Source organism: Phalacrocorax carbo, chromosome 6 (genome assembly GCF_963921805.1).
Source record: "Phalacrocorax carbo chromosome 6, bPhaCar2.1, whole genome shotgun sequence".
NCBI lineage: Eukaryota > Metazoa > Chordata > Aves > Suliformes > Phalacrocoracidae > Phalacrocorax > Phalacrocorax carbo.
The window spans coordinates 37,055,657-37,083,209 of NC_087518.1; the positions used below are offsets into that span (position 1 = coordinate 37,055,657).

Consider the following 27,553-nt stretch of genomic DNA (forward strand, 5'->3'; position numbering starts at 1 on the left):
TTATTAAAAAAAACCCCACAGTATCACACTTATGGTCATCAGAAAGTCTAGCTTAAAAATTTACAATGACATTTAAAAAAATCTTATCTAAAGCAGCTTTCTCCTATGAGAGAAGAAAAATCATGAGACTGCCACTTGGATTTTATTGATACCACTTTTATAAGATGCAAAAACTTGTAAAAAACCATTGTTCATCTGTATCTTTAAGTATCTGAATGTACAAATAACTCTTACAATCAGCGTGTATCTTTGTGTGTGTGCAATAAATAATTTAGTTCATGAATACATGAGAGCAAATCTCACTTTCCATACTTGAAAGTACTGGTAAACAGTGCAGCAGCTACACCAATGAAGCTCACGTTTAACTCTCTAAGACTGGTCCAGTGAAAAATTAATTTTTTTCTAGGCTGCCTCTGTCTGGAAAATTTAGTCTAGTCTTTAATTCCAAAAGCTGCCTTTAGGTATCTTGTTTCTGCACATAAATTTATAGTAGTTCAATTAAGATTTGAATTAATTACTTAATCTGTGGCCTTTTGGGAATAATGGATCATCATTAAAATCCAAGACTTTCTGGAGCTGGAAAAAGTTTTGAGCAGAAACATCTGCTGATCCATGCTACACTTATGTATGAATAACTATTGGAAGCCAAACTAATATTCTGCAAACTCTCAGGCATAATTTAAAAAAAAACCAGGTATGTCTGTGAAAACGCAAACAAAACCAGTTTTCTGATATGATAATAAAGAGCAGGAGGGAATAATTTCAGCCCTGATGAGTGAAATTCTGTGAGATGGTGAACTATTAAAAGTTGCAATATAATTCATTACACTAAAACTGAAGTAGGAATAACATTATGGTTATAAGTGTGGTACATATCTAGGCATAAATTTCACTTCAGCAGCGGACATAAGAGGCGCATGAGTGACCCCTTCTCCTGAAGCTGAGCAAATATTTAAGTATTTTACTAAACTTGGCTGCATTGCTGTGTTATGTGTAGTAAGAGAAGAGCAGATATAAAGCAGTACCACCATATAGGTATACTTCAAACTGAGAATTAGACCTTAATAACAAACTTCATGCTTCTCTTGTAATACGTTAATTAGGTTTGCACTATTAGTTTTATGTAGATTTCTGGGTATTGTGAGGCTGTTGTGGTTTTTCACGTAACCCCATGTACCTTTCACGCATCAGAAAGGTTTGTCTGTTAAAGACCTTAAAGACATCAGCCCTAATCTGCACACAAGGGGAATTGTGATTGTTCTCCAGCTGTTTTGTTTCCCTAGCAATGCACAGCAAATAAAAAATCTGCTTAATTGGCTAGTTAAACAGATTTATAGTTGTTTTGCAGTGCCAGAATGATGCTAAGTGTTCTGCAATATATTAATATATACTGAGAAGTTTTCTTTCCTGTTTTTGAACTTCTTTTAAAATTGACTTGTAAATTTGCTTTACATGATTTCAAATCCAGACAGGACTCCTGCAGTGCCTATAGACCACTGGTGTTTCTGGACATTATTTTTCATTTCTGTTTATTTCAGAGACATTTCACCTTGCAGTGCGAATGATTTTTGTTCATTTAAGTTACTTTGGTTTCTGCTCTGCACGTCACGTGGGTAGGTCTTAGAGCAATTTTAAACCATTATTTGTAGCCCAGCAGGAAAGAGGAGAAAGAAGGTTAGCAATTGGTCTCTGGCCAGTGCAAACTCTTGAAATTGATTTGGCTTCAGGCTGAGAGTTAAAAGCAAGCCAATGCATTAGAGAGGATGGATCTATACCACATTGTGTTAATATACACCAGGGGATATTTTTCCCTCCCTGTTTTGCGCTCAGCTTTAAACCCCAAGGTCTGATTCTGATTCTTCTTTAGCATATTCCAGTGTAAAGCAGTAGTAGCTCCACTGAATCCACGTTGTTATCAGACCCATGCTTCTTAGTGATTGTGATTTGTCAATTAGTATAGCTAAGTGGTGTCTTTGCTCCTTTTTTAGCTTTGCAAAGAGGACAGGAAATCCTCTTGGATTTGCACTGATCAGTAGCGAATTCTGCTCTGCTAGTGGAATGTATTCATTACAGTGGCTGAAATGAAACAGGCTGTTTGAATTTCCCCTTTTAATAGAAATTTGCCATTTATTTCTGTATGAAACATTTATTAACTTACGGCTGCTGGTCTTGCTCCAGTGAAACTGCTAAAGGTTTTATTAATACGTATTTTTAAAAGCAAACAAGGCAGTGTTAGTTCTGATAGTTGGATCCTTGTGGTCTTTTATTTGTTTTACAATTGGATCCGATCAAGCATCTTGTCTGACATGTCTCCAGATATCATTTATGTGTCGCAATTATTTTAAGCTTCTAGACTTCAGACTGAGTACACAGGTTGCTGTTGAGCCCAGGGAAAATGTCTAGGTTTGATTCAAAGATATAGATTGTCTGTATAGCACTCCCTCCTGAGAGATAGAATTTAGTCCAATTGTTTGTTTTGTACTCTGTCAGACTTCCACTGTCAGATAAATGTTCAATAAAACCTTTCACAGAGTCTTGCTGAAGCTGAGAATTCTAGCGTACTAGGTGGCCTGCAGCAGCAGCATGAGCAAACAGACAGAACAAGATATTCCTAACCAACAGTCCCATCCTGCGTCAACACAGCTTAGTTACCTCTAAACAAGATATTTTGAGTATTAGAGGCTATACAGTCACTTCAATATAGTTTTCACCCAACTAATATATCTAGTTTTTCATCTCAAGGATCTTGAATGCCTCTGCTGCTCGAGTTATATCTATGAATAACAGGATATGTTTAGACAGTCCTAAAGACAGTCCCAGTCCCCCTTAAATCTTTCTTCACTCTGGACCATGTACTCCTTCCTTCCACCTCCCTCCCTTTGTCTGGGCCTTATCTCTTGTTTCACCTCCCTTGGTAAGACAAATGAGATCATTCAAACACCAGAAAGCTAACTCAGAAAACCAAATAAATATGCTAAGAGAGGGAGAGAGAAGGACAGGTTATATAATATAATAATAATAATAATAATAATAATAATAATAATGATGATGATGATGATGATGATGATGATGATGGAGATGATGATGATGATGATGCTGTGTGGAGCATTTAAACCTTATAATCGATTTTAAGGATTAGAACAGAAGTTTCGTACCAATGTAATTTCTCAGTAGAGACTTCCTTAAACTCACACAGTGCTCCTCCCCCCTTTTTGATATGATATAATAGTTTTCCAGAGTTCATGGAGACAGAGCTTCCCATTAAGCTTTTGATATATGTAGATGTCCATTTGTTCAAGCTATTGGAGAAGGCTAAAAAAGAGTGTCCTTGTTCATGAGCCTCCATCAACTATCATAGACATTTTTGAGGTGACTTCATTATCAGAGTGACCTGGCAACCAGTCCTCAATCCAAGTTCTTATGTTTTAGAATAATTACATGTTCAGTGGAACTGCACTTAAATTAGTGACCAGGGATTATCATCCGTATGGCAGAAGCTCTTAGGAATTGGAACTCAAGATAAAATAAAGAAAGCAGTGATCAGATTTCTACTGATGTTTCTGCCGAAGTTTTCAGTCATGCATATATACACAGATTTCATAGATCTGAATGGAATCCATAAGGATTGTGAATGGAAATTCCACAGATAAACTCACAGTCCTGTTGCATAATTATGCTTATTTCTGTAATCATCCAAGTTTTTATAAATACATTGCATTTCATCCTTATTTGCATTAAAAAATGTATGGGTTTTTTTAAAGGAAGCATGGAATCCCTTTACATGATTAGCTAAAATCCATCCTTAAGAGAAACTTTATTGCCATTACTTTGTAAATCCTGGAATTACTATTGTATTTCTTGTAAAGGGCCCTCCTTACTTTAAGAACCTGTCATTAGGACAATGCATTTTCCATTAGAATGACAAGTACATATAAAACCCAAATCCCACTTGAGAGTCTAAGCTCTTTGAAGGGTTTTAGTGTCAGCCACTCATTTCTAGGAGGCTGGATTAAGAACGGGAAAAGATGTTTTTACTGGAGCACTAGGGCTGGTACAATAATGTGTATCTGCATGTCAGGAATACAAAGTGTATTGAAAGGCTAACCTTTCATATTGCATATGACAACTACATAGATTTCTTCTTACACCGAGACATTGATGTTTACTACTTTCAAAAGGCATTTCTCCTGAACAAATCCCACTGGATTAATTCCTCTCTTCAAAAAAAGCAATATATCAAAATTATGTTATCCAACACAGAAGAGAAAGAAAAGCTGCCTTTAGCTACTTTTTCAAATCTGTATTTCTGGATGGTGTTTTTCTGGACTTGCCTTTCCTCTCACCTGCATCCTTGTGAATCAGGACTATTTCAGAAATCAATGATACTACAGCACTCTAAATGTGGTATAAGAAAACTTCCAAGGCCTGTGTGTTCATTCTTATTCGCTACCAAAAACTTCTAATTACCTAGTTCTTAATGCATAGAACTCCAGTTACTAGTCATTGACATTTAAGATTCAGTAGTATTTCTGTAGAACTGATTTAAGACAGTTTCTATCAGTCTGTGCTTTATAATTGATCTACCACATTTGACAAAGATATAAAGATCCATATCTTTTTATGTAACTGGACAAAAATGTTCTTCTTTTACCCAGACTTGTTCAGAGGTGCTGCAACAATGAGGCCATAAACTTGGATCTGGTGAGGGGGCAGCTTTAATTTAGCCTGTGATATTGTCCCAAAGCTAAGGGGACTGTGATTGTGATTTTTTTAATTTATTAACAAACCTATATTGGAGAACTGAGTGTTGAGTATTCAGAGCTCTGAGTCTTTGTGATCTATAGCAATGAAGCAGGTAACAGGCTTTTTCTATCAGTGGCCAAGTAGCAATGATACAGATAAAGGATTAACTTACCCTAGAGCCATTTACAATTTTTACTTCTTCAAGGTTATTTTGCAAGCAAAAAAGTCCCACCACAAAATACTTGCTAAATTAAATTAACTCTCTCCTTTTTGCAGCATAGTTATTTGGGCCTATAAGTTATGCCCATTTATCTTGAGAGGTGATGGTTTTTTTCATCAGAAATACCAGTGTGATCATCTTTAACATTCAACATTTGATATAAAGCTTAATATATGTGATTTAATGACACCAGGCTTTATGACATGCTTTGTCTTAATATTAAATATTGAATACCCTTAGTTACAGTTGGCTTTTAGGCAAGAGCTGGAAAAAATATGCACTTATTGTTTTGTTTTCTCATTTCTAGCTTTATAGACATTGATGTAATAGTAATTAGAAGTCAAGAATAAAGCAAAAGCTGATCAAATTATCCCTCATCTAATATCTTGCTTTCTAATGCTAATGAAAAGCATGATAGTTTGCTTGAACCACCTTTAAACCTGTACTGCTGAGGAAAATTGAAATAACACTTTCAAATAATGTAAATACTAACTAAATTGTAAGTAACCCAGTGAAAGCACTGTATGATTACCACATTCTCGAGTCACTTGTGAGGAAATCATAATAGTAAAGGAATATTTCAGAGGAAAGAATGTTTCCAGTATCATTTGCTTAAAAAATTATAAAGTGCCACGGGAATATTGATGCTTACATGCAAATTGGACCGCTCAATTACTATGACACAAACGTACTTCCCACATTCTTGCCCCAGGAAACTCAAAACAGATCTATGCCTTATTAAACAAACATACCAAACTACTCTTTGATCACACCTAATGTGTATAAAATACACGAATATGGAGAGGAATTTTAAACGCCTGGTGAGTTGGAGTCAGCAAAAGTTTTGCCACACTATCTTCCTTACAGATGTGGTATAAAGATGGGTAGGCTCTTCAAGTCAATATTTCTAGTACTTTATTGCTTTCCCTCAGCAGTAAGGAGGACAAAATGCCAAATCATCTGTTTTTCTCTTTTCTGTCCTCTGTTGTCAGCCATAAGTGTTAGCTAGGTGTAGCGTCCACTAAAAGTTTAAAGTCTGTGAGCAAACACATTTGTGCGCTTCCCTGTCAGCAGCTAACTCACAGTGTAGTGCAAACCATAGAATCACGGGTTCCCTGAGGAGCCTAGCCCAACCTCCTGCTCAGTGCAGGATCAACATTGGGTTCAGATGAGGTGGGTCTGGGCATGGCTTCCTTGAAATTACTGGAGTCACACAGATTTACACACCAGGCTTTCACTAAGAGGGAAAAGATGTTGTGGTAGGGATATTCTGCTGCTGCTATTTATTAGCTTTCTCATTTCACTATAGACCTTTCCTGTGTTTTGGCTTTGGTCACATTTTGTTCATGTCATTTGTAAGCAAGTGATTTACCAAAAATGCCCACTGAATTTTTAATGCTTTACCTTCAGGCAGTAAGATTGAGTGATCTGACAAAAGTATGCTTTTCATTATAGCATTCAGACATCAGCGTTTGCCACTGTCACCCCTCGTTAGACCTATTATTAAAAATTAAACAATATTTAATTTTTTCATACATTCTGTTCAGATTTTACTCAAAGGCTTGACTTTTAAGACTCCTTTCCTATTTATACATCCTCTACAATCTCCTCTTAACCAACTCATCGGTCACTTTCTAATTAGCTTTAATAAAGTTTAAATTCTTGTGCAAGGAGCTGATCCTTAGCTGAATGAGTTGCCACATTGTAATGCTGATGAAGATTGGGAAGTTTCCTATCTGGCTTCTTTGTCAGTAAAGGTGAACATAGTATTTGTGTCCCAGAAACAGAAAACACAATTCTTGAAGCAGCAGTAAACAGAAGACCTTACAAAGAATTTCCTTCTCAAGATCAGGTCAGGAAAAACAGAAGATAGCAGTTCTTGGTTTATAGAAGACATTTTTTGATCTTCAGCCACATAGGTTATACAGATGCCTAAGGAAGAGTGTTATGAAAAACTACTTTGCTGTTTGCTTTAGAACAAAGAGCTATCTGTTACTTTTCAGCTAAGACAGCGTGAAATACAGCAACCACATAGGAAAATTAAGTAACACAATCTCTAACTGGCTATTAGATTTGGAGTTGTATGATTAAAGTTGCTAAAATATTTGGAAGTATTTATGAAGCTGCATGCTTTTAGAACAAGAAGCATGTTATCTACACGCTCTTCAAAAATAGCAGTGTGAATGGAGGAAAATAGTATAGAAAGCAGCAGAGATAATACAAGTATAGCCCTCATCTGAAAAAAGTTAACTGTTTATAATATTAACTATTTGTATTGATTTTACTTAATAAAATTTCATTGATAGATTCTATATTTATGTTGAAATCTTGAGCATGCAATGCAATTGCAGATAAGAAATTAGAAATCTGCTGATGCTTTTACTGTAGCTATGGATAAATGACCTATTCAATTACTCCTGCAGTCTTGTGTAGTTGTAGAGCAGATTTCTATTGTCCTCAAAACTCATATTCAAACCACTATACGAGTAATTCAGTTTCACACCTATTAATGCTAAATCTCATTAGAAATCAAGTGGACTTGAAGGTTTGACTTTTTTATTTATATATTGAGCCAAATTAATTTCTGATGCAGGTGCCTTCATTTCAGAGCTTTTAAACCAGTTATGCTTTTTCACTCAGTAAGGACATTAGCACTGCACCAGAATGCAGGATTTTTTAGAGAGCTTTGCTGTCTTATTGGGTAGAGTGCCTTTCTGTGACTTCCCATTTGGCCAAGACAAGGCTGCTTTTCGTAACCAAACTGTCTACTGCATCAGCTGCATAGATTAACACAGCATAGTTCCAAAACAATTTTTTTTCCAGTATAATTCCGGTCACTGCTGAGATTTCATGGCATAGTAGGTAATGGTTGGTAATAAATTTCTTAGAAAAGAAATGGCATCAGGCATCTGCTGCTCAGAAACCTGTCTATTAACTGATATTTTCTTGTCTAGCTTTGCAAGCTAGAATAAAGTTTAGATCTTAATGCAGGATAATACTGAATAATTAAAATCCTCCTGACCTCAAAATGAATGTGACTGACCACTTCATTTTTAATCTCTGTATGTGATGTGAAGCACTAAATGCTATCGTTAAGGGGAAAACTATCAGCTTAAAGGCATGTATTAATGTCACGTTTGTCACTCTTTGCCATTTTATTTCTTTTAAAAATTGTTATGGTTTATGTAACGAAGTGACAGAGCACTGGTTGTCTAGTGTAGTGCTGTAGTGCACATTTTCTGCACTCAGCCATGATTGCAGCTTTCCTTATGAAATGCTCTAAATTTGCTCAGTGAAGGTGTGTACTTTACCAAAGCAGAGTTGAACAAACCTTACAGATCAATTATAGCGTCAGTACGAAGTCATAATCTACCCAGTAAACTTGGCTGCCAACCTGGAATACCTTAAACAGCATTGGTCAGCACTTTGAAATATCTGACAGTTATGTTTACGGAACTGCTATTAGAATGCTGCGAAAAATATAGTGTCATCCTACATTTTTCAGAAGTCTTTATTATGTGGAAGAGCACATACTATTTTAAGAAAGAAATACTTTACCAAAATCAGCTATAATAAATATGATTCAGTTTTTTAACTTCAAGACAAAGCAGAATAACACTTAAAGTTTTTCAGAATTCAGATGACTATGTTAAAATATTACAAGGACATTTATTAGAAGATGTGTTTCGGTACACTCTAGGAAGCATTCCGTGAACGAGTGAAAATCAAAATGGGACTGAAATTGCACAAGAAATAGTAGCAACATATTTTTCCTTTTTTAATCTCTCTAGTTGATAGTGGACTGACATTCTAAAATGATGAAGGGAACCAGCTGCTGGAGTATAAGAGTAATGATTTGCAACTGTAGAAAGGTTAACTTAAATTTGATAGTAAATCAGATATAAATGGATGCTAAGATCAAGGTGGAGGGGTTTTATCTGTTCAAATATTTTATTTTGCAAGTTGCTTATAGTTCTGTTTATTCATACCCACATAGTGTCACATAGAGGTAGTTTTGCTGTGTTGGTAAAAGATGCTTTGGTTGGCCTAAGCACAACTGTGCCGCTTCTAGCTGACCTGTTTGGCATTAGTTCAAGTCTCTCATTGAAAAACTGGTACTCTTTTGCAATACCCTTTTTTTCCTAGAAAAAAAATGTTTTATAAAAGACTTTTCAAGAATATACACTCAGAAATTTACTAATGAGAATAAGTCTCTAAGGGAATGACACCCTAGACGATGGTCTGAGAATCACAAGACATGGCATATATAAAGCAAATTTTGTGGAAAACTCTTGAACTCAGCCTGTTTTGTCTTTTTTGACATCTATGGTACACTCATATTTCTAACAGAGAGGTTAATCATTGGCAAGTCAGTGGCTGTAGCATTTTGACAGTTTATAGAGACTTTGGATAAAATACTGGATGTGTTAAAATTGATGACAACCATCCATGTTCCCAGATTTAATCAATAGGGTCATCTGAGTTAGTAATTCTGACACACTCAATGCTGTAAATGCATCAAGATGCATCTGCTTGAGGGTGTCACCCTATAAGCATGTAACAAAGACCTGAAACAGAATGAAACTAGGCCAAACCTGAAATCAACCTGGCAAAAGGAAGCAAGTTTCTACCTTGTTACTTGCAAAAATAAGGAACGATACAAATTCACTAATTCTAAGCCTGCCCATATAACCACGGACCTTCAAATAATAATGGCTTTTACAATGTTGTAATACATTGGTAATATGAGTAAATTAGAATGACATCTTTCTTTATTTGCTTCACACTGTGTGTGATAGGAAATGTTCAGGTTTTCCAGTCTCATGTATTTTTACAAATAAGGAATGCAAGTGTACTTTCATGTCAGTAAGAATTAGAGGCCATAACAATGAAATGTGTGAAAACCAGGTTATATCAAATGGGAATTTGTTTTGAACAACAGACAGAAAACCTTTCCAAAGAGTCCATTCACTTGCAGGTGATATGGAGCAGTAGATTATTTTAATTATATTACTTTTTTATAGGCAGTAAACCACAAGGGAAGTTTTGCTACTCACTCTCTGCAGTTATTCCTCAGCTTCATCAACCGATCAATTTTTAATAAACTGATATTGAATAATTTTGCTTTTAACAAATATACAGTGACTTGGAAATATTAACTGTGTATTGCCTCTGTTCAAGCTAAACACATTAGCAAAGCAGCAATTTTTTCTTTGATCAACTTTCCATTCCTATAAGTAGGTTAGGAGTAGTTCTGTGTGGGATTTTGTGATGTTAACTACTTCGGATTCAGATGTTTTGCTTTAGTGCTGGGTTTATTCTGGAATATCACATTTGACTTTGGGTGTCAATTTATTTGCACTTAAGAATATAAAGCAGCCCAGGTCTGTGTTGAAAGAGAGTCAGACAGTGGCTATGACTATATATATTCTGCAGTTATAAATATATATATGTGTGTCTTCTTTCTAAACAGGTATGTGCTTGTTCTCCCTTTTAATAAATAGTATAAAAGCTGTGCCACTACAATTCCAAATGTAAAATTATGCATTCTGTTTACATCTGGGGTAGATTAAATGGGGGTCTGGTGCTGTACTATCCATGCATTCTTAGTACTTGACCTTGGAGTTTAGGCAAACTGAGCGTATTCAAAGGCTCTATTAATGGGTATGATGAATTAAAATTCCCACTAACAGTTCTTCCTCCACCAGTTTTCCCTTCACTATTCTCTTAGAGAAGGTATAACTAACTAAGCATTTCTAAGTAGGTTATTTCTGACAAATATATTTTCTATTTAAACTGTGTTTTCATTAAGAATATCAGTTTACACCATTGATATTAATGACTGAAAATGAGCAGTAGACAAGAATGGCATTATCAAAAATTAATTTTTAATTGCATATGACCAGATTTATCTGTATTTTACAGTAATTTTAACTAATGGAAATTAGGTCAGAAAAAATATTTCCATAAAACTTTGATGATTTAGGGACATATTTTAACTTCTGAGTAGATTTTACTCAGTGCAGGTCAGCTGTTCCTGAGTAAATCAGGCAAACTGCATGTATGAACTTTTGAAAGAAGAAACTACATAAGCAAAACACAGTGTTTGCTTAAAATGTTATTTTTAACTTCATCTTCTGCCAATATATTGCTTTGTGCACGAGCATTTACTTTCTCACTTCTGACCTTAGGTTGTCTTTATTGATTTCCTTTAGACTTCTCTGTTTAGTTAACTGTCACTCATTGATGAAAAGAGAAGTGTTTTGTAAAAGCTTCTTTTAATCTTTAAAATAGTTACAACAGTAAATAAGTTATCACATCTACAGGTTAACAAAAATACACCAAAGTCTTCAGGAGGGGTTAGAACTGTCAGAAGCTCTGTCAGCTCACAGAAATGTTGTTAACTTTGCTAGAGCTAAGATTTGTTACTGACAAATAAATCTGAACATGCAATTTAGCAAAACAAAGTAAATTTTTATAAAAATTTATTTTTAGTTAAAATGCTTAGATTTTTTACTCCTAGTATTAATGGCTGCCTAAGGTTCAGAACAATGAAGAACCAGGATCAGTGAACTAAAATTAAGTATAAGTCCACATTTTGTTATGTATATACTTAGTCTTGTTTCAACGTATGTAACTCTTTCCTGGAACTTTCTTTCAATGGGACAAAATGGTTGCAAAGTGTTGGAAATGTGTTTTGGTTTATTACTAGAAGAATGTTTGCTGAGAAAATTCTGCTAAATATAATCTTATGTCTGGAAGGACAGTTATAGGAATCTTAGGGAAAATATTGAAAAATGCAGGCTCATCTGGTAGGAATTTATCTTCCATCAAGTATAGACTCAAACCTGAGTGTTTGCTTCTTAAATTTCACTCTGCTTTGCTTTATTTAACTGATACGGTGTTCCTGACTGTAAATAAATGTCAGATTCCTGATATGTGTATATATATCAGGTTATTACTGATAAAAAATGCAGTGATTTTTGTCATTACACATGAATTCAGTCCCCAGTAAAACTGCAGCTTTTCCTAAACACTGTAAAGATTATAAGCTGCATTTAGACGCTCTTTTCTTATGAAAGTTACTTACAAGATGGAGAAAGAAATCAGCAGCATCATGTAACAACACTGACTTATATGGCATGTGCCAACCTTTGGTACTGCAAACGGATCAAGGAGTAAATATACTGCTTGATGTAGTGCTGAGTGTGTCTGTTCTTTGATCTTTGAGTGGCTTTTGCTAGCAACCAGTTATGCTGAATTTAGAAAGGGAAAACTCCCAGGAGTTCTGTTATGAACCGGAATGTAGAATAATTTCTGTCTTAAAATATCCTAAAAGGAGGGAATAAAAACCACAGGATTTTTATTCTGAAAAATGTAGCTAGGAAAAAGATTTGAAATTGCAATTTTCTAATACAGTTAACTCCAGGACAATGCATGTATATACTTAAACATTTTTTATAGCACGAAGGATCCAGAATTAATTCTTATCATTCATTTATATTGTACTGGAAGGGAACAGGAAATATTTACACACAGTTTTCTTTAGCCCCTTTGTCACCCCTTAAAAAAATATCTGCTCAAGTAGCTAGTGTTTTCTAAACCATTTCATAAAACTGTCTTCAAGCAGAAAGCCATCAAATTACATACACAATGACAAAAAATTTTATCTCTTACTAAGTATATCTCCAAGAATAAAGATGACTAAGGCTTAATCAGATGGTAAGTGTTTATGTCTTACTATGCCTATCAGAAGAAAATGCCTACTCTCTTAAAACAGAAATGGCTGAACAACTGATTATGTGGGCTTTCCAAAATAGAAGCATATTTCTGATAAATTAGCTGGGATTCAAGAGGTGTTAAGTATGTACCTCTTTTAGGTAGTTATGAAGAGCCTAGTAGGTAATTATTCACTATTCTAGATGCCCAACATCTTCTAAAGCCCCAAAATAAAGAACTGTTCTTGCAAGTTTTCTCTTGTTCTTGCACAGAGACCCTTTGGTATGGGAAAGATAAGCCTATCAACAAGGAGGAATTTGTAGAACAGGTGCATTATTCTCATATTTTACTATTCCCTTTATATTTCTATATTTTTTTGAAAATATGTCTTCACAGAATCACAGAATGGTAGGGGTTGGAAGGGACCTCTGGAGATCACCTCATCCAACCCCCCTGCTCAGGCAGGGACACCTAGAGCAGGGGGCACAGGAATGTGCCCAGGTGGGTTTTGAATGTCTTCAGAGAAGGACACTGCTCAACCTCCCTGGGCAGCCTGTGCCACTGCTCTGTCACCCTCACAGTGAAGATGTTTTTCCTCATATTCAGGTGGAACTTCTGTGTTCCAACTTGTGCCCATTGCCCCTTGTCCTGTTGTTGGGCACCACTGAAAAGGGTCTTGTCCCATCCTCTTGACACCCACATCTTCGTGCAGTTAATTTTATTCTGATGCTGACCATGTGACATTTTTATGATCTGAATATTTTGTTTGGTTCAACAAACATTTAGGGTCTCTTTTGGGACACACTTGTGTTTTATGATGCTGAAGAAACTTATATATATGCTTGAAGTATTGTACAGACGAATGGAATCAAGTATATACATAAACATGTACTTCTGTGATTGCTAAATAGTGCGTGCATAAATAACAAATCAATCTATAGCACTTTGTTCTGTATTTTTTTCTTTCAGTACCTCAGATTCTGGCTAGCTCTTAATTTTCTAGCAAAATTATGTAATAACTATTTTTCAAAGGTATCTATATCTCTTTCAAAGTTAACATGTAACTAATACCTTTCAAATATATTTTTCAGCATTTTTCTTTTAAAGCAATACACGTTTTTTCTTTATCCCTCTTTTGATTAATGAAACATACAATTATATAGACATTGCTATTTTTACATATATAGAATTGCAAGCTATTTGGTGTGTTTTGGTTTTTTTAAGATCAGTGTTAATGTTTTCTAGGCATTTGGGGGTTTTATTTCATCTGTCGTTTACATATATTGAGAAGTCAGGAGAAAATATGTTTATGAAGCTTCCATTGCAATACAGCTAGAACTTTTAATCCCTACCATACTGGAATTAATAAATACTATTACAGCTATTTTTGTATATTGTCCAGTATTAGGCATCTGATTTTGCCAGCCAGATCAGGTGAACAAAACACCAAGATAGAAAAACAGTGTCAATAGAACAGATTATATTAATTATTTTTTAAAAAAATTAAGTAAAACAGCAAATTTGAACTCCTGTTATGAAATTAATTCCTAGTTCAAAATTCTTGTTTCAGAACTTAAAATTAAATTATTTCACAAATTTATTTTAAAATTCACTTGGACTGCAGAAATAAAATATTTGAAACAATAAATACATGAAACAATATGTATGTTTATCCTATATACAGTTACACCTTTTCTGCTACTCAATGTCACACAAAATACCCTAGTAGGTCAGAGTGAATAAAACGGAGCTGGGTAAATGCAGAAGACACAAAAAATAAGAGGAACCTTCTGCCTGGTATATGTGTTTGATTTTAGTAGCAGTTGCCTATAAATAGTATTTCAGTAACTTGCTTACTTTAATTCATAAAGATGTAGTTTATTGGGAAATGTTTATGGGGTAGTAGAAGAACATGTGGAGATTCATTTTAGTAAATATTGATTCATCTGAAGATAATATTACAACATAACCTGATTTATAAGTAAAAATAAACTAAAATCAGTAAATGTAAAAGAAAAGTATATTCATATACTTGTCCTTTTCTATCTGTTTAAAACAACAGCTCTGTTTATACTGTGACCTCCCTTTCCCCTGTCTGCTTTGGAGCTCCTTGTCTGTTTCCTTTGAAGTTTATGGAAATATTTCCATTGCGCTAAAATAATTTTTACTATTGAAAGAATATTCTATAACAAAATGAGGATTTACTTGACTAGATCTCTGCTTAAAATTGCAGAGGAGTCACTTCTGTGAAATAAACAGGTGTAAAATGCCATGAGATTATTGATTGAGAGAGCTCTGTAGAATTCCCTTGTTTTCCTTCAGGGAAAAATTATAAAACTCTATATATCTTATGTAAATATGTCTATTTCATAATTTCACTAAAATCCACAACCACCTTTAAGAAAGTGCAGTGGGACTGTAGCTTTCATTTTGATGATCGTATATACCATTGACACAAATACTCTTCTGAGGTTTACTTCCTCTCTGAGAGGTTAAATTCTTGTCTTGTGCATGCATTGTGATACAGGACTACGCTGTCTTTGTTCCACTATTGTACAGACAGAAGAAACCTTCAGATGTCTTGTATCTAACAGTGTGTTTCCCTGATCTAGTGTGTTGGCTCAAATCTGCTGTTTAGTAAACTGGTGGAACAGCTGCATCATTCTTACCTGTCTGTATAGGAAGAAAAGTTTGGAACAGCCTCCCTATCCTATTTGTATTTGGACTGCAAATAGCACAGTTCTAATCTACACTTAATAGTTTCATAAAGCCTGCCCAAAGGTTTTGAAATTAATGAAAGGGCTCCTATTAAGTGCCATAGACTTTCACTGAGTACTACTGCAGTGAGAAAGGGATTTTATTTAAGACAAAAGTGAACCAATGAAAGTGCAAGCGGAATTTTCTTCTTTCAATATGATGCCCAAGAATGTCATTAGAGTGCTATACAGTATTTTGAATTCTACAGCACTGTTGTTGAAGCTAATTTCACCTAGTAGTATTGTAGTAATAGTATTCCTTTGTTATGCACGTTTCCTGTGTTTTCTTTCACTTCTGCAGGTAGCCATTATTTGCAGCAGTCTGCTCGGAACTCCTTTTACCACCAAAAGATGAACAAATCTTATCAACTGCCCTTTTACCATACTCCTTCTGCAAACAGTAGACCCCCTTTATAGCACTGTATCAAAATGCAGAACAAAACATGAGGCAAAATCTCACCCAACGTCACTGGACATTATTTAGGAAATAGCATTAGATGCTGTGGTTTTGACAGTCCAATTGAAAGATTAATGAGCAAATGTATTGGGGATGGGGGCGGGGGGGGGGCGGTTTACCATTGCATACTGAAATGATGATATTCCTTAGTTCTAGCTTCATGATATGAGTTAAAGGCAATACTTCAGGACCGTGGGGAATTTTCAGTCTACTATTACTAATATTATTTATATTACTTTTGAACATAGAAGCAAAATCAGGATGGAGTACTCTATTAGCTTACACTTGGACTAAAGCCATAACCAGAGGACAGACATACAGAAGTTGCTTTTGAATGTAAATGAATATTAAAATAAAACTTTTTTTTCCCTTAACCTGTTTACAGTGATTATTTTAAGTGAAGTAGATGCTAGCCATAGCTCATTATTTGCATGATCATACACAGCAGAAGAAACTGTGAAATATTTTTCAATTTTCCCTTTTTGTTTGCTTACACAGATCCAGGAAGATGAGTGAGTGTTAATCAGAACTCTCCATTTCCACACTATGACATCATGACCAAGATACATGTTGGTTTTGGAGTGGTAATGTGCTCCTGCTTATAGAGACATTTGCAACAGAGACTTCCACTGCTGAATTTGAAAAACAGAAACATTGGAGTGTAACCAAACCCAGTCCTCAGCATTCATATGTATATTAGCGTATTTGTGTTTCTTTTAGTTTAAAGCAGATATCACTTGGCTTTCTTGTTATACTGTCTTCTTCCTTGTTGCCTAACATTATTTTCTTAATTTGGACATAATTTGACAAACACTGATCTTCCGCATCCCACCAGTGGGGGAGTGAATGAGCAGCTCTGTGGGGCTGAGTTGCCCGCTAAACCACAACAACATTTTAATGGCTTTTACAGTAGAGTTAGTGCCATTTCTACCATTTTACAGATTAGGAAACAGAGAGAAAATAACATGTCAAGGTACAGCCAGTAGAGACAAGAAGTAGTATGAAGTCCCATATCATCAAGTCCTCACTGGCTAGGTCAGTATGCTAAACATTTCTGCACCTTGTTTAACAAAAATGGGGAAAATACTTTGCAAAAATAATATCTAAGACTCTCTCAGCTTTGGTTATTTTGAAACACTCTTCCAGACATTTAGAAAACTGAAGGTGCATCATTTCCTAAAAAACTACTTAAGCATCTACAGTTAACAGCTAAGAAAATAAGTGCTTTATGGCACTAGTGTGTTTATAATGGAACTTGAAAATATTTACCTAATTTTTAAAGTAAGTTTAATTAAAATATCACAGTTAAAATGTTTTAAAGATCTCATCATAATGCTTTATTGGGGATGCTTGTGTAAGTAATGATTTCATATGGTTATTCTTTAAAAATTTAGCATGATCCTTTTCTTGACAATTTTAAGGTAAGTTTTAATTTTGATTCATGTACATAATTTCTATTAACACAAGTTATTTTGTGAGAAGACATATTCTCCATTCTTGTTAAAAGAAAACAAAAAAAGGAAATACAAAAATTTAGTTACAGGTGAGAGACTGTTTTTAGCCCTTCAGTCAATAACAAGTCAGGGTGCTGAGGTCACTAATAAGCCTTTACTGCCCTGACGAGCCTCAGCTGGGCCCCACCCTCTGCAGGAGCTCTGTTTAAGTTTGTGCTTGGGTACTCAGTTTTTCTTAGAGCTACAGCGTAGGTAGGTTTGGTTTTGTTCTTTTTTCTATTCACTGTCTTCTGGGTGGACTTGAGACTCACATTACAAACTCAACTTCTGCTGCTCCTGATTAGGCTGCTTGGACTCTGCTCCCTTGCTGAGCCCTAGGCTGTTGATGAATTGTTGGCAGCTCCCTGTGATGTCTGTCCTGCTCAGGTCCCGTGTGTTTCCTGCAGATCTGTCCCCTCTTGTGGAGCAGCTCTGCCTTTTCTGCTTCCTGATGTTGTGAGTCTTTTCATGTACCTTTAAAAATATGTGAAATAAAATGTTCTGTCGTGTTATTAAAATTTCATCTAGCATTTTGTTAATGTAAGGGCAACCAGAGCAATCAGTAAATCAAAAGGATTAAAAACATTACTTTGGCAGAGAGACTACCACCTGGAAGATGCAATGTTCATGGGTGTTTGAGAATGGCTGTGGTTAAAAAGTGGCTTCTGAGTTGGTCATTTATGTGATATAGCCATTTTTGTCCAAAATAGCATTTTTACTTCTGGATGTCCATATTTAAACCATGGAAATAACATATTTGAAGTATAACAATTGCAGAAGTTGCTGAGTATCTACATGAGTTGTATAAAAAAAAAAAAAATCTGTTAAGGAGGTGTTACAAAGGAGCCATTTTTTTCAATTATCTGCTGAATGCAAAGGATTAGCTATTATGCAATCTGAGCTTCTGAGCCTGATGTAAAATATGGAAATACAGCAGCACAGTTGTGTTTACAGAAAAGACTGACAAGACCCATGGCAGGATTTTTTTAGAAGTTTGGAGAAAAAAAAAAAAACCAAACCAAAAACAAAAACATGCAGCCCAGTAACAGCATCAAAAGTCACCTAAACTAGTTTGTTGTTGATTTGGGTTTTTTCTTAAAAGGAATGTAATCTTGAGTCGGTTTTGTTTTTTTCTCTCTCCTCCTTAAAGACATGAGAAATATGTGTTTTAATGTTTTCCAGTCACAGGATGAATGTGAATACAGGAAAGGAATAACAGAGAAACTGTTAAAATGAAAGCTTGACTGCAAATATGTTTATGGGTTTTTCACTAATCTTTCCTGTATCATTACTATAGAATAAAAAGCTTTAATGTTTTTTTTGTTAGTTCTAAACAAGTTAAAATCTTTCTATTTATGATCTCTAACTATTTAATAATTATGCCAACAGAGGTCTCTTTAAGTAAACAAAGCTTCATAGACTATTTTAAAAGTTTTACTTCAATATGTTTATAGAAGGAGCTGTCACTTGGTGTAATATAAAGGTCTGACTTATATTAACATTGATGCAGAAAGCTCATTTGTTGTGTCAGATTTCCTGAATTAATTGCTAATTCTGAGTTGATTCCAGTAAAATTGTATTTTTATTTTTCTTAAATTTCAGATGTCATAATATAAAATTGATATAAACTTACAAATAGTTGTTGACTCTTGAGTAGATATCTACAGCAGGAGTTAATTGGTTGCTGCTGAGGCTAATTGGGAAATAAATAGTTCTGAAATAGGAGATATTATGTGAGTAGTTTACAACTGTTGCACTGAGCAGCTAATAAAAACTGTTAACTGCTGTATAAAGATCACATCTGTGCTTCCTTCAGTTTGTGATTTCATAAACTATTCCCCTCATATAAGCTGTTACACTCAAAATTGTGTTTATGGGCAAAAGGAAGCTCATGTGATATATGAAGTCAAGAATTTCTTTTTAGTGTAACTGAAATTTTCACAGGGTAAACATTATTACCCTGTGTCCCTATTATAGAAAGGGAAAGAATACATCTACACAGGGAAAAAGTTTTTTCTCATATTGAGGTGGAATTTCCTGTGTTCCAGCTTGTGTGCATTGTCCCTCGTCCTGTCATTGGGCATCACTGAAGAGTCTGGCCCCATCCTCTCGACACCCACCCTTCAGATATTTATAAGCATTAATAAGATCCCCCTTCAGTCTTCTCTTTTCCAGGATGAACAAAGCCAGGTCTCTCGGCTGTTCCTGATTAGAAAGATGCTCCAGTCCCCTGATCATCTTCGTAGCTCTATGCTGGACTTGCTCAAGCAGTTCCACATCCTTCTTAAACTGGGGGACCCCAGAACTGGCTGTAGTACTCCAAATGTGGCCTCACTGGGCAGAGTAGAGTGGGAGGATAACCTCCCTTGACCTGCTGGTCATGCTCCTTTTAATGCAGCCCACGACACCGTTGGCCTTCTTGGTCACAAGGGCACGTTGCTGGCTCTTGGGCAACTTGTCCACCAGCACTCCCAGGTCCTTCTCAACAGAGCCACTTTCCAGTAGTTCAGGCCCCAGCCTGTACTGGTGCATGGGGTTGTTCCTCCCCAGGTGCAGGACCTTGCACTTGCTCTTCTTGAGTTTCATCAGGTTCCCCTTGGCCCAGCTCTCCAGCTTGTCCAGGTCTCACTGGATGGCAGCACAGCCTTCTGCTGTACCAGCCACTCCTCCCAGCTTAGTGTCATCTGCAAACTTGCTGAGGGTGCACTCTGTCCCTTCGTCCAGGTCACTGATGAATATGTTGAATGGGACTGGACCCAGCACAGACCCCTGGAAAGCTACACTAGTGACAGGCCTCCAACTAGACTCTGCCCTGTCAATCACAACCCTCTGAGCCCTGTAGCTGAGCCAGTTCTCTGTGCACCTCACTGTCCAATCATCCAGCCCACACTTCCTTAGCTTGCCTGTGAGGATGCTATGGGAGACAGTGTTGAATGTCTTACTGAAGTCAAGGCCTGTATCTCCAGGCCACAAGGCCTCTGTTACCATACCAGGCCTGTATTTCTTTAAGCTACTTCATGCTGTTAGGATTGAAAAATGTGGTGATACCATAGCAAAATAATTGTAAAAGAAATTAGTGGCATATACCTGCTCAATTAGAAAAATTGCTGTTACAGCTACACCAGGTGAAACAAAGCTGCAGGAGGCAGATGAAATAAAATTCAGAGAAAATACAGCTGAGAAGCCTCTGTCAGGAGGACTTGAGGTCTCAGTACAAAGTTAAAAAAAAATTCTATGGTTTGCACTTGACAGCACTTTCTTGACCTTCTCTGGAGGTGCTGGACAGTAAGACAAAAATCTCGATAGAGTATACTGATTGAATCAACAAAACAGCATTGTATTGCCAATAAATAATGCTAGGATTTGAGCCATGATTTGATATTACATTCCCAAGTTTAGTAGAATGTGTATTAATACAGGTATTATTTTTATGTGGCTTTTTTTTATTCATTTAAGGTAACAATTTTTTCAATTACTTCATATATGGCCTTATTGTTCCAGGAAGTATATCAATGGTATTTTGCTAGCTATCAGTGATTGCTCCTAATTCTTTTGGTTAAGAACACATGTGATCATTTCAGAGGATAAAATACAGCCATGTTCAGTGTCACCAGATTTGGCCTGAGCTTCTGGCAAATATGTTTGTTTGCATCCTGCCACAAGGAACATTTTGCATACACTAACTGGGCAGAGCTCTGGTCCAAAGAAACTACGGGGCTGCTTTATAATCTAGTTTATGCCTTGTCACAGTAAAAGGTGCCATAGTTTCTGTCAGACAGCCACAGAATTACTTCCGTCCTTGATCTGACAAGCTTCTTTTCACTATGTCCTGATTTCTCTAGCAAATTGAAGACTGAGCACTCAGACTTTAACATAACATGACAGGACTCTCAGATTTCATGAGTTCATATTGATCCATTCTCCAAAGCTTCCTTCCATTTTTCCATTTTTTTTTTCTTTTCTTTGTCTTTCCACTTCTCCTCTTCCTGTTCTACACTATTATGTTTTTATTTGCCCACCTTTTCTGCCCTGTTTTTCAACCTGAAGCAAGGAAAATAAGTCAGTAATGTGGGGACATCTAATATGTATTAAAGCTCTTCATTTTGCTTTTAAATACTGGAATACCAATTTTAAGGTTGCTGACATGTTCTGTTTTAATATCAGTAGAGGAAATAACTGTTTTGAGACATTCTAGGTTGTGTTGCTATAAGTGAGCTTGTCATTATTTGCATATGTGCTGGTTTTTTCTGATTGCTTTTGTGGATGTAAGAACTGAAGGGTACATGGCTATATGCTCCAGGAGTTTTCTGAGAGATAAGACAGCCATAATGAACTGTATTTATTGTAAAGCCAGTGCCCCTTTTTTTACCTTTTTTAACCTAAAACAGAAGCAGCATATTTCTGCATAAACAAAGAAAAAAAAACATTTATGAAAGAGAATAAAGATTTGATTCTTTGGGTGAAGAAATGTTTTCCCAGCCTTGTACTGTGTTTAGTCTAGATTTTGATTCTAGCTCTGCATACACAAATATAGCCCATAACATGTTTTCTTCAGGTGATTGCTGTTGAGCTCATGTTATGTTAAACTTACTGTCCCAAGTGATTTTGAGAGACTTTTTGGAGTTCAATTTTTAGGGAGAATTTGTCTGGAAAGAGTTGTAATTTTCTCTTTTTTTAAAATAATATCCATTAATATTGAAGAAACCTGCAGAAAGAAGCTAAATTTTAATCTGTGGAAAACTATAAGAATAATCTTACTTGTTTAAACTAAATGTTCCCTTTAGCCCATTGATCTTTCTCAGGCAGGTGCTAACAATGATTTCCCAGTAAAAAGAATGGGGATAGGGTACACTGATTCTTTCCAAATATGTTCCTGGTATCTAGAGACAGTGGATAGCAGATTTTCTTATTTTTGTGTTAGGTCTGGATGAGTTACACTTCAGCGTTTGCTTGAAAAACTTGAATTTATCTAAGCTCTCAGCATCCACAGCCTTCTGGTTTTGTTTTTATACTGGGTGGGTGGGTGGGTAGGGTGGGGTCGTGGGGTGGGAGAAAGCAAGGGAACAAATAATCTTTACTATCTTTTCCAAGACCGTTTGTATCTTGATTCTTTTTTTTAAATAGATACCTGTATCGTGGTTCTGTCAGTCACTCGTTCTCAGGCTAAAATGTCCTATTTTATTTCATTTTTAATTGCATGGCAGTAATTTCCTATCACTGAAAATACATGTCATTCTTCTTTGTAGTGTCTTCATTTTCACCACTTGTTTTTTCATGAGAGAATCAGAGCTACGACAGCAGGAGAATGAAAATGTTCTGTGGCTTTATATGATGGCATTATTGCCATCATATCATTGGTGAATAGCATTTGGTTTGCTTTTTGACCATTATTGAGATCTGGGTTTTTTTCAGTAGAACCATGTATTCTAACTCCTGGGTCTCGTTTTGAGTGGTAATATTCAGGCATCATTGTGTAGATAAAATTGTAGTTATCTTTTCCCTATATCTTCCATCTCTCACTTGAATACTTAAAATCAATAAAGTGCTTGGATGTTGTTTATGGCAGTGGGGTTTTGGTTTTTTCCCGTTTTAGGTGGGTCTACATATTGTGCTTGTTGTTGAAAATTAAGATCCTCAAATGTTATAATTTGCCTTACCAGCCAGCTGCTGGCTAGATAACTTATAAATGTTGAGACAGACTGATAAAAGATTTTTTTCTCACTTGGACATTAATTTAACAGTATTTTTGTCTCATTTGTGCATGGCATTAATATAAAAATGTCTCTGTAAATATGGATATCTTCAAGTATGGCTTTATCAGCTTTTTGTAAAGCCTGGAAACCTTTAGCAGGGAATTCCAGCACAGGTAACCATGTAAACCACTTGAAAACTGTCCCTTTTTATAAACGTAGTTTTCATTTGCTGCAGTTTATTTACTCTTGGCACATATAAATGAAATGTGACAGACACCCTGTGGCTTCTATTGATGAAAGGATTAATAAAGCTTGTACTTTCATTATGACATCCTAAGCAATCAAGCATGAATACTTCAACAGTTCATTGAATGTTAACACATATTGTGTTGGTAATCAGAAATGACAGAAGATGAGAAGCTGATAGAAATATGGTTTTTGTCTCTCAAGAATAATCTGTGATTTAATGTGTCCTTAATGTATAGCTGTGGACTTTGTGCACCGTTTCAGACTCATTTTTAGCTATATCAGTTGTCCTTTAAAGGCATGTTAAGAGAAAAATCTTCTTTGTATATCTGTTTACAGTGGTGAAAGCGCTACCTAGCACAAACATGTTGTTACTTGATAACGCAAGCCATCACGGTGTTGGATGCTGCAGCATCTTTTATGGGTTTATTTCAATATGTAGCTTTATCTTAAAAAAAAAAAAAAAAAAAGACTCAAAACCCCACCAACCAAACAAAAAAGAAAAAGCCCTGTCTCAGATTAACTCTGTGGAAATTTTGCTGGTTAATTCTGTGCTTTCTCCTAGAAAATTTAGATAAACGCAGCTTGTTGTAAGAATGTACAAATCTTCTTCATGAAGTAGATAATTTCTTTTTCTTCTTTCAGTGAGTGTTATATCAAGGCTTCCAGGTGACTCTGTAGGGTATATTTTTCACATAACTCTTAAGGAAACCATGGAGGATCTGAAAAGATAAATTTTTAATTAACTTCTGTACAAATTGACAGCTGTTTTGAGGTACTGATTTTTCATCTTGCAGTTACTAGTCAGCTTGAGTTGGTCTATTTTTGAGCAGTTTCAACTGCCAACCAGTTTTTCTTCTAAACTTATATTTCTTTTATTTTGTGATGTTTCTTCTTGCTGTACAGAAACAGTCACTGGGATAAATAGCTTTTATCTTTGGTTCTGGCATTTCTGTTCTTGTGGTTTTCCTTTGGTAGAGATCTTTTCCTGTAATAATTTCTATATCTGAGAAGAATATCCATTCCATTTGTCCTATTCTGTTGACGTGGCAAGATTTTCCATAGGTAATAAAGCAGCCAAAGTCACCTCTCTGGTAGATACAGTTTAGAGGAGGAGTGGAAAAACTTCACCAGTTGTATTTTAACATGGATTGATAGTAGGAGAGAGGATGGGAACCAGAAAAAGTTTACAGCCCTTTTCTGCCTTGTAAAGCTGAAAATGGATTATAAAAACCTGGACACAGGAATACACCTTCAAAAGATGGCTGAAATAAATGGCAATGAAGTGTTTTGCTGAAAGGTTGAGAGTGCTTGCTTGGAAGTGTTTAAGGGAGCTGCCAAATTACATAGCTGTGTGAAATGGTCTAAGCCCTTTGTTTAGTAGTGTTGTATTTATACATGTTAAATGTTTTTCTTTCTGAACTGAGATTTCTTTCATAAATATAACTACTCTTTGTTTATAAAATAGGTTCTGCCTCTAAGTGTCTAAGGTTTCTGAAATAAACCTGCAAGCACTTACCATAAACTAAAAATAAATGTATTTGTGTTGTATGGAGGGAAGTAAGATACCCCTTCTCAGCAGGTTGAGGGAAAAATAGGATGAGAAAGCTTGTGGGTCATAATAAAGACAGGGAGATTGTTACTGATTACCATTGTGGGCAAAAAAGACTCAAGTGAGGGGAAAATTAATTTAGCGCCAATCAAAATAGATTCAGGTAGAGAGAAACATTAAAACGCCTTTCATCCCCTGTTCCCCAGGCCTAGCTTCGCTCCTTTGCTCTGGATTCCTTTACCTCCCTGAGCTGTATGGTAGGGGTGAGGGAGAAGTGTTGGGAGGGCATAGTCTGCATGTAGCAGTTTCTCTCTGCTCCTCCTTCTTTTTCTTGTTCTTCCCCTGCTCCAGCATGGGCTTTCTCCATGTGCTGCTGTCCTGCAGGAGGAAAAAAAAATCTGCTCTGGTGTGGGTTCTTCATAGGCTGCAGTCCACATCATGAAAATCTGATCCAGTGTAGGGTTTTCAATAGGCTGCAGTTCTGTCAGGAAAGCTGTTCTGCCCAATTGAAGCCTCTCCACAGGCGGCAGTTCCTTCCATCTACTCTAGCGTGGGGTCGTCCATGGGCTGCAGTGAACTTTTCATCTCTCATGGGCTGTTCCATGAGCTGTGGGACATACCAGTTCTGGCATTATGGAGCTGCTCCTCCTCCTCCTCTCTCTGACCTTGGTGATCCGTCTCCTGTTTCTCACTCTTTTTGTGCCCTCCTCCTCTCTCTGTAGAGTGATTTTTATTTATTTTTTTATTCTCATATATATTGTCAGAGGCACCACAAACTTGCCTGATGGGCTCACATTTGGCCTGTAGTGAGTCTACTGCAGAGCTGGCTTGAGCCAGCTGTGTCCGTCACAGGGCAGCCCCATACCTCTTCCCAAAAAAGCCAACCCTGCTACCAAAACCTTGCCACATACACCCAATACACCTATACAGAAATGTATAAATATTTTAATAACAGAAAATACTGAGGAAAAGTAGATGATCCATAGAACAATGTTATTTGCATGAGTACTTTGAATTCAAAGGTGCCATTCCTCTTACCACAAACACAGAAAAAAACCCTACCAAAAATGAGGACAAAACACCTCTGCTACATTCTTGCACAAATTACATTGCATGCAGGTTATCTCATGCAATCCAGATGTTGAAATTTGTACCTAGTATTCTATTTGCTAGCTATTTAATGACTTCCAATTAAGTACAACCGTCCTTTGTTTGTGCTACTCATACTTGCAGTGTGATAGTAGCAGTCCACAATATTACCTACACTTTCCTACCAAAGATCACTAAAGAATACTTCATAATCTGGAAATGCATCCTTATAATTATAGGTTGAAGGATATTCCAGTGAGGTTTTATTTCAGTTATCCCTTTGTTAGTGTAATGTTTGACTATCAGGAATTTTATATGTGGAACTGTCTCTTGAGTCTCTCTGGAATGACATGTTCAATGAAATATGGAATTAGACTGCACATGCATCTAGATATCTGACTGCTTTTATGAAAATATAACAAATCACAGATGAGAATTAATTTTACAATATAATAAACTGCATGTGTGGAGCTGTTTATCAATAAATTTACAGTAAGTTACAGGAACCTCCCTGTTCCCAACCCCTACTTCTCTCTGCCCCCCCCCACAGGCCCTGGAGTCTGAAGGAAATTAGTTTATTTCTATTCCTTTTGTAAAATTGTGTTGAATTTGCTGGAGGGAGATAAACTGAATAAATTTAATAGGAAGTCAGACTACAATCCAGAGCAGACCAGTGTTGTAATAGAGTATTATTTTCTTTTTCACTTAATCAAAGATGTTGCATAGTCCATTAGAATAGATATTTAATACCTTAGTAGTTCTGTGCTAAAATTAAGTTTTAGTTTGGTCAAACTGTTCTGGTCAGTTCATTCTTTCTATTCTTATTGGTCTATGCTAATTACTGTTGAGCAGGGATGGAATCCATCTGACTGGGGCAAAAGCATCTCTGCCAATACACTTGTTGACCTGCTGACGATGACTTTAAAATATATATGTCAAGAAAGTGTTGTCCCAACCTGAAGAGAAATGAAGGCAAGGAAGTGGTGGCCAAGAGATAAAGTGGTGGAAGAAGCTCTTTCTATGCCTTCTGTGTAAACAGGACAACTGGGGTACCTCTCGCCTGCCATTATACAAATGCATGTAGCATGGAAAACAAATAAGAGTTCAGTCTGTGCACAGCTGCAGGTCTGGATAGCTCAACTCTGAGCCTTGTTTCTATTAATGGATATTACTGGTGTGCTGGAGGAAAAAAATTGCCATTTGTTTATCAAACTGATATACCGTATGGGCACGTTGGCTTCCCCATTTCTTGAAATTGATCTGAGAGTAACTGGGCTAGAGAAATCAAATGATGAGAAGTTGGGGTGATTCTTATTCACTAGTGAGACAAGTTACGCTGGAGTTGCTGCTGCTAGTGGTATCTTAATATGTTTGAGTGTAAGAAATTATCTTTTATTCTCTCTTTCTCCAGTCTGTGTTTAGTGTTCTACTACGTTATTTATTATTAGTTAGTTATTATTTTATAGATAAACAAATACTAGACTTATTATTTCTGTTGTATCATTTGTTGCCAGAGGATCATTATTTGCCACCTGAATCTGGAATTGGCTCTCAGTTTGTTATTCAAATTCAGTCATGTTATGTT

General features: G+C 36.1%; 1 long non-coding RNA gene across 2 annotated transcripts in view; it reads left to right on the plus strand.

Annotated features, from left to right (window-relative positions):
- The window catches only part of LOC135314083 (uncharacterized), a 160,333-nt gene extending 144,071 nt beyond the window's left edge, over positions 1–16,262 (plus strand). Inside the window, exons 4-5 of one of the 2 annotated variants that reach the window (XR_010373557.1) lie at positions 13,079–13,183; positions 15,740–16,262. This is a non-coding gene — a long non-coding RNA (uncharacterized LOC135314083). The remainder of the gene's footprint in view (positions 1–13,078; positions 13,184–15,739) is intronic. The other variant, XR_010373558.1, reaches the window with a different exon arrangement.
- Positions 16,263–27,553: the final 11,291 nt, after the last annotated feature.